A 13237-nucleotide genomic window follows, 5' to 3' on the forward strand; every position below is an offset into this window, starting at 1 on the left:
TTGATCCACTCTTGAGAAACGTGGAGGCTCCTGACTCCCCATCAACAAGATGTCTATCCCTTAGCTGATCCACAGAAATGATGCCAATCTGTCCCACAGAGTCTTAACACAGCGTTTAACAAAACGTATGTTGGTGCTTTAGTATCAGAAGAGGTGCTTCCATCGAAAGATAATTCAGTGGCCCTGAAAATGAAGTAGATTGATGGAATACTGAAGAATTGGATACTTGGAGCAAAGGGCAAATAGATGGACTTCTTTAGAGTTGCTTTTCTCAGGCATCCCACAATTTGAAAAGCTGCCTTCCTGTGGCATCTGAGCATCTGATCCTAGCTATAAGAATTAGATATGGAAGTCACCAGTGAGTGGATTTGAACTGCTCATTCTCAGGAGGACAGTAATATAAGGAAACAAGTCTTCTAAATTACACTTTCCCCCTGTACTTGCACTGAAAGTAACGGATCCCACAGAGGACAACACATGCCTCCGAATGTGGGTAGCCCTTACAATGGAGGGGGAAGGTCCCCTGTGATCATTAGAACAGGAGACCCTTTGTGGGATCAGGTGCTCAACAACTCCCCTGCCACTAGTGGAGGGTGGAGCTTCCTGATGCTTGCATTGTCAGATCTCCTTGTCCTGGAACAACCCGTATACCAGGCTCCATGGGCACAGACCAAGCCCAGAAGGTACTACAAATAAAGGATTACTGGGGTCAAAGAAAGCCCTCCAGGCAGAAAAAGGCCAGTGGAAATTGGTACCAAGACTTTAGCAGGAAACTGCTCAGAGGAACTTAAAATGGAGACCTTGTACATCCTATGTGTCTGACAGACGTACAGTGACGTTATTTTATCATAGGACTTTTTCACTACCCCAAAAATCCCTGTGATCCACCAACCATGGACCCCCTGAAATAAACTATGAACTTGACGACCTTAAAACCTCACTGGGTATTACAAGCATACAACCCTGATGGGGGAAGTTGATAATGGAGGAGCCTATGTGCAGGTGAGGTGGGAGTTATATAGAAAACCTCTGCCTTCCTCTGTTTTGCTATGTACTTAAAATTGCTTGAAATCCCACGTTCCCCTCTGGAGCATGGCTCTGTCCATCTTCTATGTCTGACTGGGGGATCTCTCTTGGAGTTAAGTCTACATATGGAACCTCTTAAGATCACCCCCTGAGCTCTCCAGAATCCCATGCCGGGGGGGGGGGGGGTGTCTGCTGTTCCAGGGCTAGACTCATGGCTGCAGGTGTACCATGAGCACATTAGTTGATCACTGTGGGGTTAACTGCCTTCTGAAGGGAGAGCTGCTTCATGGTTACTCACAATGTGAACACATTGTACTTGAGACTCCATAGAATGACTTATTCTAGGGATATAGAGTGTGCTGGTGATAATCTTGTATGAACTCCAGGATTTTTCAACCCTCTCCTTACTACTTTGACAAGTTGGCCTGTAGAAGGTTGACCTACTTTCACACCTGGTTGAAACACCATGACCAATGGGGTATGGTATCTGGATTCCTAAAGAAGATACTGAAGTATGGTGTCAAGCTTCACATGGGATAAACCCTTCACCTACAAGGAGATGGCAGACAACAGGCTGACCAATTCTTCCATGGGCTACTCAAAGTGCAATCTCTTTGTGACTTTTCTGGACCTGGTGAACAAATCTAACTTAACACCTATGTCAACATGTAGTTATGTGACCGGGTAGCTAGAGGGGGCATGCACAGTTACCCGTCACTTCACATCCTTTTCTCTGGGCAGAGGAGTCTACCCAGACTGGGTCTAACTGTAGACCTAACCATTTTGAGCAAATGGGGGAACTCCAGGGCACAGATAGCCACTAGAAGCCCAGCATAGGGTAGAGATGCAGAATCCTTGGCAGAGTCTGCCTAGGAAAGCTACCCACTCTGATCAAATACTGGGGTGACTCCTAAAATTACTACTGGAGGCTGTCCAAGGGTTCTCCTTGCAGGTGAACACCTTCCTCCTTAAAGACTCAAGGCATGTACTCTGGCTGCCCTAGTCCTCACCTGTGCCATACAGGTGTTCTTGATATGTGTAGAGCAGCTTCCCAGCTCTAGAAGGCAAACTTAGAAATGAGAGGTTGGAGTGAACTTGTGCCCCTTACTGTGGGTGGTCTTGGGCCACAACTGTACACATGCTTTTGCTCCTCCACCATCCATTCTAAATCCTCTCCTCCTCATACCTCCCCTGGTCTCAGTGACTGATTTGATGCGACTCAAACCCTCCTTAAGGTTCTGAGCCCCTGATAAATCTCAGGCTGGTGTTTCTGTACTAGTCACCCTTGGTTGAGAGAGCACCATGAATGGAGTATGATGTGTCCAAGAGGACTAGTCAATGTCATGGATCCTCCATTCTGCCTGGTGTCACAGAAACCCTACTATGTCTTGATCAGAGCCAATGCCTCTACCAGGATAGTGACCCTTCTTGCCTGCTGGTTCTGGACACAGGGAGCCCAAAATACCCGGTAACCATTATGACTGAAAGGTCAACAAGACCCTTTGGCCGAGGAACATAACCTAGTCCTTGAGGAATGTAACCTAGTCTAACCCTGTAGAGGCAAGAGTTGCAGGGACAGGAAGCACAGTCTCCCAGCAGGTCATTGGGAGTTATGGCAAGTGGCGGCCTCTGCTGTTTTAACCCCTTGGTTCCTGTACCTGTGTCCCTTCCACTGGAGACCAAGCACCCTAGGGACCTGTTTCTGTGCATCCTGGAGGATGGTGCCTCTCCTTGCAGAGGATTGCCTCTGAGCTGGTGCTTCAGCTATGCCTCCAGGAGGCTATTCCAACACTCTCAGGCCAGCACCCTTTTAAAGGCACATCTAGGATGCAGCCACTATATCCAAGAGTCTCTCCATCATTGTCCCTCATAGGAGAAACCTTAGACACAGCCAAGTCCCCAAGGTAGCTCACGATATATATATTTTTTTTAATGTTTATGTTTGAGACCGAGCATGAACGGGAGAGGGTCAGAGAGAGGGAGACACAGAATCTGAAACAGGCTCCAGGCTCTGAGTTGTCATCACAGAGCCCAAGGCGGGGCTTGAACTCGTGGACCATGAGATGACCTGAGCTGAAGTTGGATGCTTAAACCGACTGAGCCACCCAGGGACCCCATTACTTCAATATTCTCTACAAGATAACAAATCTTCATCTGCAGAAAAAATCATTCTTTGCAAAGCCATGGTCCCCTCTGATTCACATAACTGTGTGCCTAGTGTCTGAGTCCTAGCTTGTGAATGGATCCCAGGAAGGCCATGGCTGAGCTGCTGGAAGCTGCTGGAAAATGGCAGAGCTCTGTTCTCTCACTGGTGGTCCTGCCTTCTACAGTTTCGCCTCCTGGTTTTATTGGGGGACCATTGACCCATATTACCATGTTGTCACTGGAACTCCTTGATTTTACTGATGTTAGCATGAAATTGAGGTCTTGCTATGTATACCCCCACCTCTGCCCCCACCACATGCTCAACATCTGTGTTTGGTGGCAGCTTTTCGGAACTTTCTCCCATGTGCCATAACAGAAGCACAAAAGGCTCACAGAGCTGGCTCATTTCTCAGCTGGAACCTTCTCCCCAAGTACATCCAGTTGAGTCTGTGATCCTGGCTGACTTTAGGTATCCTTCAAGAACAAAATGTCACTCAAAACAGTGACCCACCTTTCTGTTGCCAGTTGATGTCCAGAGATGGAAAGCATGAGTTTTTGGAGCTTCTGATTAAAGGCCTTTGTACCACAGGCCAAAGGAACTGATCTTAGATCACAAATGGCACTAAGTGTTCCCGGGAAGGTCCCATGTTTGTTGTTACATGGTGTTCCCAGTGGATTCTGACTCAGAGGGCTCCAATTGTTATGTTGATGGGCATCTGATTTGAGAAAGGTAGAGCGCCTGATGGTGTCACCAGCTCTGAAAGCCCTCCTTCAACCACAAGATGGTCCTAGAAGGCTAGCAGCAGCTCTTCTAGTTCCAATTAAGCCTGGCCTGAAGGTTCCTTCTTAGGGCGTAGAGGTATTGACCTGATTGGAGGTGAAGGTGACCATGAGGAAAAGGCTACTAGGTCACTCTGGGTGACTAAGGCTACAGCGGATGGGGGCAAATTCATGTGCACTAAGAATAAAACCCCAAGAGTACTGGTTCTAGGACTAGGACTCTATCCCTGGGAATGGTTCTGCTGGCTTCCCAAACCAATGATTTCTCTACCAATATGCCACATAATCTCATCCAAATTGGTGTGACAAGGGGCCCTGTCTCCAGATGCAGTGAACCATCTGATGGAGCAGTGGCTCTGAGAAGGAGAATCGGACTGTTGGAGTAAAGGGAAAATGCTGCCATGGATTAAACCTGATGGGGCTTACCTGAGAACTTCTGCAGAGGGGGCAATGCCCTTAACTGCTGTTCCTCTGCAATCCTTACCAGAGCTTTGGGATGGCTTGCCTGAAATAGCTAGAATCTGACCGCTGACACGAGGGTGAAGTGGAGGGCAGCCTGTTAGGAGGGAAGGGATACCCTTTAGAATTGGAGGCTTAGGAGGTGATAGACTCCTGGGGTGCAGGCTAACCCAGTTCTGTGAGGCCCCTTCTCCTTTCTCTGCCTCATGTAACCAGTAGGGAGGGGACCCTAGGATGCTTCTGACTTTTGTGATACTGGCCATCTCTTCCCAGATGGCCCTGAATTTGGTGACAGTAACCCTGCTCTTTGATAGAAGTTAAATGATTGTCAGTCTCCTTGTAACTAATGGTCTTTCTTCAACCCATCCCACCTGCTTTCAGTTTCTGATGGGTTCCTTTGTGCTGATGTAGGTGTAGAAGATGAACGTATCCTTTGTGATTAAAAGGATAAAAGATTAAGTGATAGCTCACTTATTCAAAATTAACGTTTTCTTGAAATGTGTTTGAAGTTATAATTCCCTGATGCAACTGTATGTTACAGGCTATAATAACTCCCATTTCAAATACATAATAATGCTATTAATAAAAACAACCTAAGCCTACTAAAACATTCCCAGTGTTCGCTGATCCGTGAGCTACCATTAGAACATGGGCCAGTCTGGAAGCACCGAGTCCCAAGCCACAATGGGTAGATCCTGCTTGCCCCTTCACTTGCCCTCTCGAGGGCCAGTGAGGCCAGGCTTGAGGGTGTCTCCTACCTCAAAACGCTGTTTATTTACCTCCTGGGAGGGGTGTGATCTTCCAAGGTAACATGAGGAAAGTGTTTGTCACACTTCATTGGACCCTAGAGCGACAAAACCATATGTTTGAGGTTCTTGTAGAAAGTTAGGCTGGGGCATCCCCATACCTGGAATGCCACAGATTTCTTCCCAATAGCAAAGAAAAAGGACTCTAAGGTTGGGTTGTGGAGAGGGGCAGGGGTCTATATTCCAGTTTAACTTTACAGAGCTAGTGACAGTCCAGTTGGCCACTGGGTCCAGCTGTGGTGCTTATCTATTTGGGGCCCAGTCTAGTGGTGCTTCAGAAAGCTGGAGGGCCTGGAAGGATTCCACACCTCTTCTCTTGGGGCTCTGATGGGAGTGCTGCAGGAAATGATTGGTTTCTTGATTGCTTACTGAGGAACCTAGTTCAGAACAAGGGACCAGGGAGGACCCTTGGGTTGTGACTCTAACAAAGGCGTAATTGTCTTGGCTCCATACTGGGCACTGCAAACTAAGCCCACATGGAGTTCCTTTGCTGATGCTGGTCAGGTGCATGGCTGAATTCTCACGCAGCCCTGGCCAGGTCTCTTGACAGATGGCACCTGTAGGAGGATGGAGCCCAGGCAAGCTTGCTTGTTTAATAACCAGAAGGCACATTGAATTCTGTGCTTAGTGCAGCATTCCAGAAAAGCCTTCCAAGAGGCTATACCTTGCTGGTACCTCTGAATACTTTAGAATATGGAGAACTGCTTGGTCTTTCACTTTATTTTTGATGCTTTTCCTTGTCCTTTTTCTTGACAAACCCTGGATTAGAGCTTCTCAAGTCTCCTTGACTCTAGGTGAGTCTTCTGATTTTTCCCAACCAGGGGGCCAGAGCACTGCAGGACTTCAAGGAGAACCTTCTGAGGGTTGCAGAGTGTCCCAATTCACAACCTATCATCATGGGCTCTTCTACCAAAGGCTGACATACCACTTCTGCCTATTGTCTTCTGTACTTCAAATTTGAGCCTGAGCCTCATGCTGCTTCCTCCCCCCGGCTCTGCCCACTCTTCCTTAGATACTTTCCTCTGATGGTTTGGTTTTTCCCTTTTGGATGCTGCTGCTTTTATCCTTTGCTGGCTCCTTCTTTCTACCATGTTTTTCTTTAATGGTTGTGTTCCATGGGATTCAAGGCTATGCATCCTGAGCATTCTCTCCCTGGGTGACAGTAATGGAAGCACCAATGTGATCTCTATGGATCTCCTCTCTACCTTTCAGACCTGCAGCCTGAATGTGAGTGGAGCTTCAGACCCACCTATTCACCTGCATGTCTGATGGTCTTCCCAACTCCATTCACCCAAATGGAGCTCTGGTTCATTCTCTCCAAACCTGCTGCTTTCTCCCTCCCTGATAGCGCTCTGCACCAGGTGGCCAGGTCGGAATCATTCTACTTGACTCTTCTCTACCTTGCCATGTATGCAAATCTAACTCAAGTCCAGATTCTAATCTTCTCTTGAGTTTGGATTTAAGCAAAAGATGGAAGAATGGAGACCAATTCAAAACATCCTTCTTTTTTTCCCTGTTCACCATAGCAGCCTAACTTAATCCTCCCTTCTAGGCTTGCTTCCCTCCAACACTTGATTCTACATAGAGCTATGTTCCACTTTATTTCATTGTCTGATATTTGTCATGTTTCTAACACTTAGTGGCAATAGGGGGCACAAAAAGCCGGCGTTCTATTTGCTTTTCCTCGAGAAACCTGTCTCCCAAGCTCTCTGGCTGCCTCCCTCCATCCCTATCCAGCTCTTCTGCCCTCACCCTTGCTCAGCCCAAGCGTATGGGAATATAGGTCCCTAATGGGACCCAGAGGAGACCAGAAGAGGGTCCTGCCAGAACCACACCCATTCTAAGAGTCTTCTTTCCTTGGAAATCTTCCTATGTCTTTCATAAAGGGATCTTGGGAACCGTGTTCCCAGTTTAGGAAGCCAGGGGGAAGTTTGGGTTACTAATTCAAAAGGAAGAGGGCAAGGAAGAACAATAGTGGAGGGATTTGACCTCACCATGGAAACCAAGTGCCTGGTAGGGAGCTTGGGGAGGAAGAAATGGGGGGCTGCCCAATACTAGAGGGGTGGAGACTTCTGCACACGTGGGAGAGCCAAGCAGTGAAGCTTTTCTTCGTGTTCTTTGTTGAACTCCTTAATTTCCACTTTAATCTGGCAACTGTTAGACAGCTAAGCCTTGTGTGGTTCTCTATTGATGATAAGCAGTTATATTGATCCCTAAATGGAGAGTACAGAACAGTCCTTAGAGATCCTATTTCCTCTTCATAGTGAGGAAAATAGCTGCTCTTCTAGTGCCCATGGAGAGCCAGGCCCTGTCCTAGGATGTTAACTCAATAGTTCTTGTAGTCTGAGGGTTAAATGGTGACAAGTATGGGCTCTTATTAACCAATAGAGCTCTACGTAAAGATTCAGTGTATCCCTTGCTTGATTCAAATAAACCTATATTGTGACATATGCTCTATAGGATTGAGAAAGGCAGGATGATTCCAGTAAAACATGGCCTGAAATTCTTGATGCTAGTTCTTCCTAGCAGTAAGTAAACAAATGTGAAGATTTGGTCTCTAGACCCTTCTGTAGTAACACCACTGCGCTAGCTATGCCTGGGATGGAAGTGGTGGAGAGGGCAAAGTGTGGGATGCTGTTAGTTTCTGCTGATCCCAGGAAGCCTGTAAACATGTAAATATGTTCATAAAGTACTGACTGGGCACCAGACGTCAGTGCTATCACAAGATGAAATCGTAACTGTAGACTTGGGGTATTTGCTCCCGTAACTTAAGTAAATGTTACTGGTCCATTAAGACTCAATTTGACAAACTGAACTTCGGTTAGTCGATCATTTTTCTTAGCCAGGTAGGATGTTCCACTGCGATTCATGGTGACAATACTGAGGTTCTAGACCATGGGGTGGGGATGGGTGAGGGTAATGTATAATGTGTCTCCACTCGGAGTATACTTGAGAGTATACAGAAGCCATCATTCTGCAACATCACTAGGAGGGGGGAAGTGTGCTTGGAACTCGACTTGCTCAAAGCAACACAGCTAGCTACTGATGGAGAAAGAATGGAGTCTGAGGTCTTCCAGTTAGGCTGAAAACCTATTGTTACTTGATGCTGGGAATTAGGGGAGCTAAACTATAGCCATAGACTGACCACAGACCTGGTACCTTTGGGCTAATCTCCAAAATATATGTGCACCAGGCTTTCTGTACCTGTACACAAGAATGACCACCTGGGGGTTTTATCTAGTCTCATTGGATGGAGTGGATGTTGTGGCACTAAATAATGGAGAGCTGACGATGTGATCAGCATCCTGTTGGAATGCTAACTGTACTTAATGGGAAATGCCACTAACCAGACCTGCTGTGTTAGTCTGGTTTCCCTGGGGAAACGGAATAGAGCAGATGATAAATTGGCTCTTGTAATTATAGAGGTGCACAAGTCCCAAGATCTGCAGGCTGAGTCAGCAAGCTGCAGACCCAACAGAGCCAATTGTGTGGTTCCCATTCATAGGTCATCAGGCTTGAGACCCAAGAAGAGCCAATGTTCCAATATCTTAGTTTGAGTCCCAAATCAGGAAAACTGACTTCTCTGTGTGAAGGCGATGAGGCGGGAAGAATTCTTCCTTGGGAGGGAGTCTGTCTTTTTCTACTCAGGTCTTGAACTGTCCTCTGTAGGGTGAGTGACTGACTTGGCATCCACTCTGCTCTATTCAGTCCACCAACTCAAGTGTTCATCTCATCCCAAGATGCCCTCACAGGCACACCCAGAATAACACTTGACTAGATACCTGGGCACCCAGTGACCCAACCAAGTGGACATGTAAAATTAGCCATCACACATGCGAATGCTTCAAGAATTCTAGATGAGGTTCTGTGTTCTTAGTTGAAAACCTGAAATAACACTAGAAAATGACCCATACATACAAAATCTTAGAAATTGTGTTTTTTTTACAGAATATAGGATACTGTTCTATAAAGAGCTCTCATGGAGTAGAAAATACTATAGTCTAACACCTTGCCTGTAGCTTCATTAGAGGACCTTACTAAAACTCCTCTTATGGTCACGGCCTGGCTCCTGTCCTGGTTTTATTGTCTGTGCAGCTAGCCAAGTCCATTCCCTCAAGGGTGACATCATAAGATGTTTGTCAAAATGGTGATTCTCAGTAGTATACAACCCTCTGCTAGGATGTCACAGCCTCCCTGCTACTCCGAAAAATGAAAAGTGGGGCTAATGTGACTCTTAATCCCCTCAAAAACTTTTGCTTCCCTTTTCCTCCTTTATAAAAATTGGATAAACTCCATAACTCTCAGCTAAGGCAGGCCTCTCCCTCCAAGTTTGCTTCCTCCACAGCTAATGACCAATACCCCTCTAATTCACTTGGAATCAAGACTGGGCTTTGATAAAAGTCAAGCAGAAGCAATTTCCCCTTTGGCTTTTCCTGCCTACTTTTCACACCACATGGGACATCTGAAGAAAGAACTAACCTCTAATCTTAAGACAAAACCCATCCATAGCCAGGATCAAATATTTTGCTGTGTTTCAGCAGAATTGTTTATCCCATTTTTCCCACTGTGTTTGGATTCCTCCCAAATTAGGCCCTAAGATAGAATACCCTGAGAAAAAGGTTTGTGAAGTCCTGGCAAAGGAGTTGAGGAGGTGATCTAGGGAAAGGAAAGCTGTGACCATAAGAGTTCTAATAAGCCAGCTTCTACAGGGATAGACTAGAGATTATACCGATTGCTAGAGCTTTTCTTAAGGGTTAAACACCTACTTCAGAATTATTCTGGACTGAGAAATCTGGGTTATATATGCTCATGACATGTTAGTCATTTATTAAACAGTGCCTCTGAGATATTCTAAGCTTACTGGGTCATAGATACAAAGTGGGTTCTGCAGCCCATGAGTTGCCTCCAAAGAAGATGGAGCTATTCTGATGCAGAGTCCAGGATGTCAGCCCCAGGGTGCACAAAACTTACAGCATGGGGATTCAAGGGGCATGGTAGAGGATGGGCCGTATGTTCCACTAAGTGTTGGAGATATTAAGATGAAGGCTTCTTTAAGTGTCCATAATGCAGAGTAGGAGCTGAGAATAGTGGATGGTAGAGAGTTAGATTTTCCTTTTTTTTTTTTCCTTCCTTGAAGTGGTATCTTAGAAAACCGTTAACACTTGAATTTTTTCCTATAAGATGTAACAGGGCCAGTTCCACCACTCGCCCCTTTCCATCTTGGATTAAGCAAACCTTTCATGGAAATCCCTTGAAATCCTATGTTCAGTCTTGGATATATAGAAACCAGTGGAAACATCTGGTCTGCCTGCAAGCCTGGTCAGTGTCTTTGCTCAATCATCCCAAGATACATATAGGGGGGAGAGAGCGAGCAAGGAGAACAATCTGTTAAGAACTAAGAGCCAAAATATCCCCAAATGTGATAAGTGACCTGAATCTATTCATCCAAAAATTGTAATGAACTCCAAGGAGGATAAACCTAAAGAAATCTACAAGACACGGTATCAGATTGTCAAAGGACAAAAATGGAGTCAACTCATTATGTACAAGGGTATCCTCCACTAAGATTAACAACTGAATTCTCATCAGATCATGGAAGCCAGAAGGCTGTGGGGTGATTGACAGGTTTTTTTTTTTCCTTTTTCCTTTTAGTACTTAAAGAATTTTATGTCTGGCAAAACTGTTCTCCCAAAACAGAAATCAAGAAATTCCTAGATAAACAAAAACTGAGACCTTGCCATACAACAGATGCTAAATGGAGTCCTTCAGATTTAAAGGACACTGGAAAGTAACTCCAATCCATGTGAAGAAATCATTGGAATGTGTTTCCTATTGGGGTGATGCAAACATTGTGGAACTAGATAGTAGTGATGGTTGCATAACTTTGGGGATATACTGAATGCTACTGAATTGTATATTTTAAAATGGTTCAAATGGTGAATTTTAGGTTCTATAAATCTTATACCAATTTTAAAATGTCTTCTGGGAGACCACCAACTGGAGAACTACTTAGGGCCCATCTGATTGAACTGTCGTGCTCCCAAAGGATCTCATGTCCACAAAACCAAGGTATTAGAACTGCATAATCTTATTTCTGGAACAGCTGAGAATATGTGGAAGAACATAGTGGAAGATGTCTGACAAGACCACGCACACGTATTTGGTTACCTGGGTGGAACTGGCTTCAACCCTCAACCTTAATGAGCCAATAGTAAAGTTTTGGTTCAATAACCATATCTGATGGTTCTAGTCATGACCCATGCTGAGACTGCCTCTGAAATTCCTGGATTTTGAAAAACCTGTGTCAGATGTTTATCTTTTCAGATCTCATTAACTTTGGGATGTATGAATGAAAGGTAGACTTTGGGTAACCTAGTTGCTCCCTCTTTGGGTTGTATTGGTCTTAGAAGGGGGCTGGACTTTGACAGAAGAGCCATCTATTCCTTGGCAGTAATGGTCTTCTCCTCCACACCCGAACCTCTGAAGATGAGGTACTTTTTCTTTGCCTTCCAGGTCCTCCAGGAGGAAGTCTCTTTGACCATCACTACAGCTTCTGTCCTGGATCATTCCTGAAAAGCAAACATCTACCACTCATGCAGAATTTCTGGGATTGCAGATTCTCTGCCCAGGTGAAATTATTATAGCCTGAGTTTAAGAGGCTGATTAAGCCTGGCCATAGTCCTTAAGGGCAAAGGGTGTTGTAGACTGAGCTTTTCTTGTACATTCATCTCCATCTCAGAAAGCTGCTTCCTGAATTGTGTCCCATGGAGTACTGTTGAGAGCAGCACTTGTAGGAGGATTGATCCAGCAGGACTTGGGTAGAGAAGTTGATCTGTCACTTAGGCTGAGAGGGCCAGGTCTTTATGCTGCTATTTTGGGATAACTCTGAATCCTCCTCCCAGCTTCACAATTCTCTGTAGCACTAGTGGTGTTCCGCCACTGGAATGTGTCTCTGAGAATGGTGCATGACCTTTGGCAAAGATTATATCTTCAGATGAGGCAGCCCCATAGAGTGGTAGCATTATTCCAGGTATCGCTACATGTAGCTGAGGGGGGAGAAGCTCTCTGTTCCTTGAGTCCTCAGGCGGCAACAATAGCTCATTTTTAAGTTTGTCTTTGCTATGTCCCCTGACATAAGCATGCCCCTTTTGGGAGCTAGTGCCTCTAAATCTAATCTACAAGTCCCAGAGTTGTAGGGTCAGGAAGAAGGACAAATTCACAAGTGGGTCACTGGGAGTGATGGTAAATGGGAGGTGTGCCTACCTGAAGCCTTTGACCTCGTCCTGATGCAGAATACGTTAAATCAGATATGTTTCTGTAGTGGTATATCATTCAAAGAAGGGCATTTAAGTGTAAAAAGGATGGATTGTGGTTGATCCTGTCACGGACCTGGGAGCCAAAGTATTGTCTGCAAACTGGTACTTCAGCTTTGATGGAAGATTTGTATGTATGTACTAAAGAATTAACCCAGGACTCATGAGTTGTCTATGCCCTGCATATTCTAAAGAAGGGTCTGATCCTTGCCTGGCTCTTGAGAGAGCACCTCTAATACTTTGGAACATCCTGCCTGATGAGTGTGTTTTTGTTTACTTGGGTACCATGGGCAACCCCAAACCGTCTATGCTAAACCATGTGATTTATAGTGGCAGACTTAGCCCACATGGTATCAGCTTGAACTCTGGAGGAGCTGGGTACTAAGTTCTCCCACACAGGTGGCCATCCCATACCTACTTCCAATAAAAACTCTGGATACCAAGGCTCACCTGAGCTTCCCTGTTTCCATGTGTGTGGTCACACATCATTGCTGGGAGACATAAGTATATGACCCCACTGGGAGAGAACAACTAGAAACTTGTGCCTGATGTCTCCTGGACCCTGCCCTTTGTGCATAGGGGCATGAGTAGCAGCCACTACAATGGGGCTTTACGTGAAATCTTATCCTTACTTGGCCACCCCTTCCTTCTCTTGCTCATCTTTACTACCTTGTTACTTCCTCTTGGAAGCACTTCCCTTCATAAACC

The 13237-nt window shown here is 45.5% G+C and overlaps 1 long non-coding RNA gene across 1 annotated transcript in view; it reads left to right on the forward strand.

The window, feature by feature from the left end:
* LOC123383073 overlaps window positions 1-13237 on the forward strand; it is a 38615-nt gene that overhangs the window by 24595 nt on the left and 783 nt on the right. The window contains exon 1 of the long non-coding RNA XR_006592378.1: window positions 1-11845. This exon is cut by the window's left edge and continues 24595 nt beyond it. This is a non-coding gene — a long non-coding RNA (uncharacterized LOC123383073). The remainder of the gene's footprint in view (window positions 11846-13237) is intronic.

This window comes from Felis catus, chromosome F2, assembly GCF_018350175.1.
Source record: "Felis catus isolate Fca126 chromosome F2, F.catus_Fca126_mat1.0, whole genome shotgun sequence".
Taxonomy (NCBI): Eukaryota; Metazoa; Chordata; class Mammalia; order Carnivora; family Felidae; genus Felis; species Felis catus.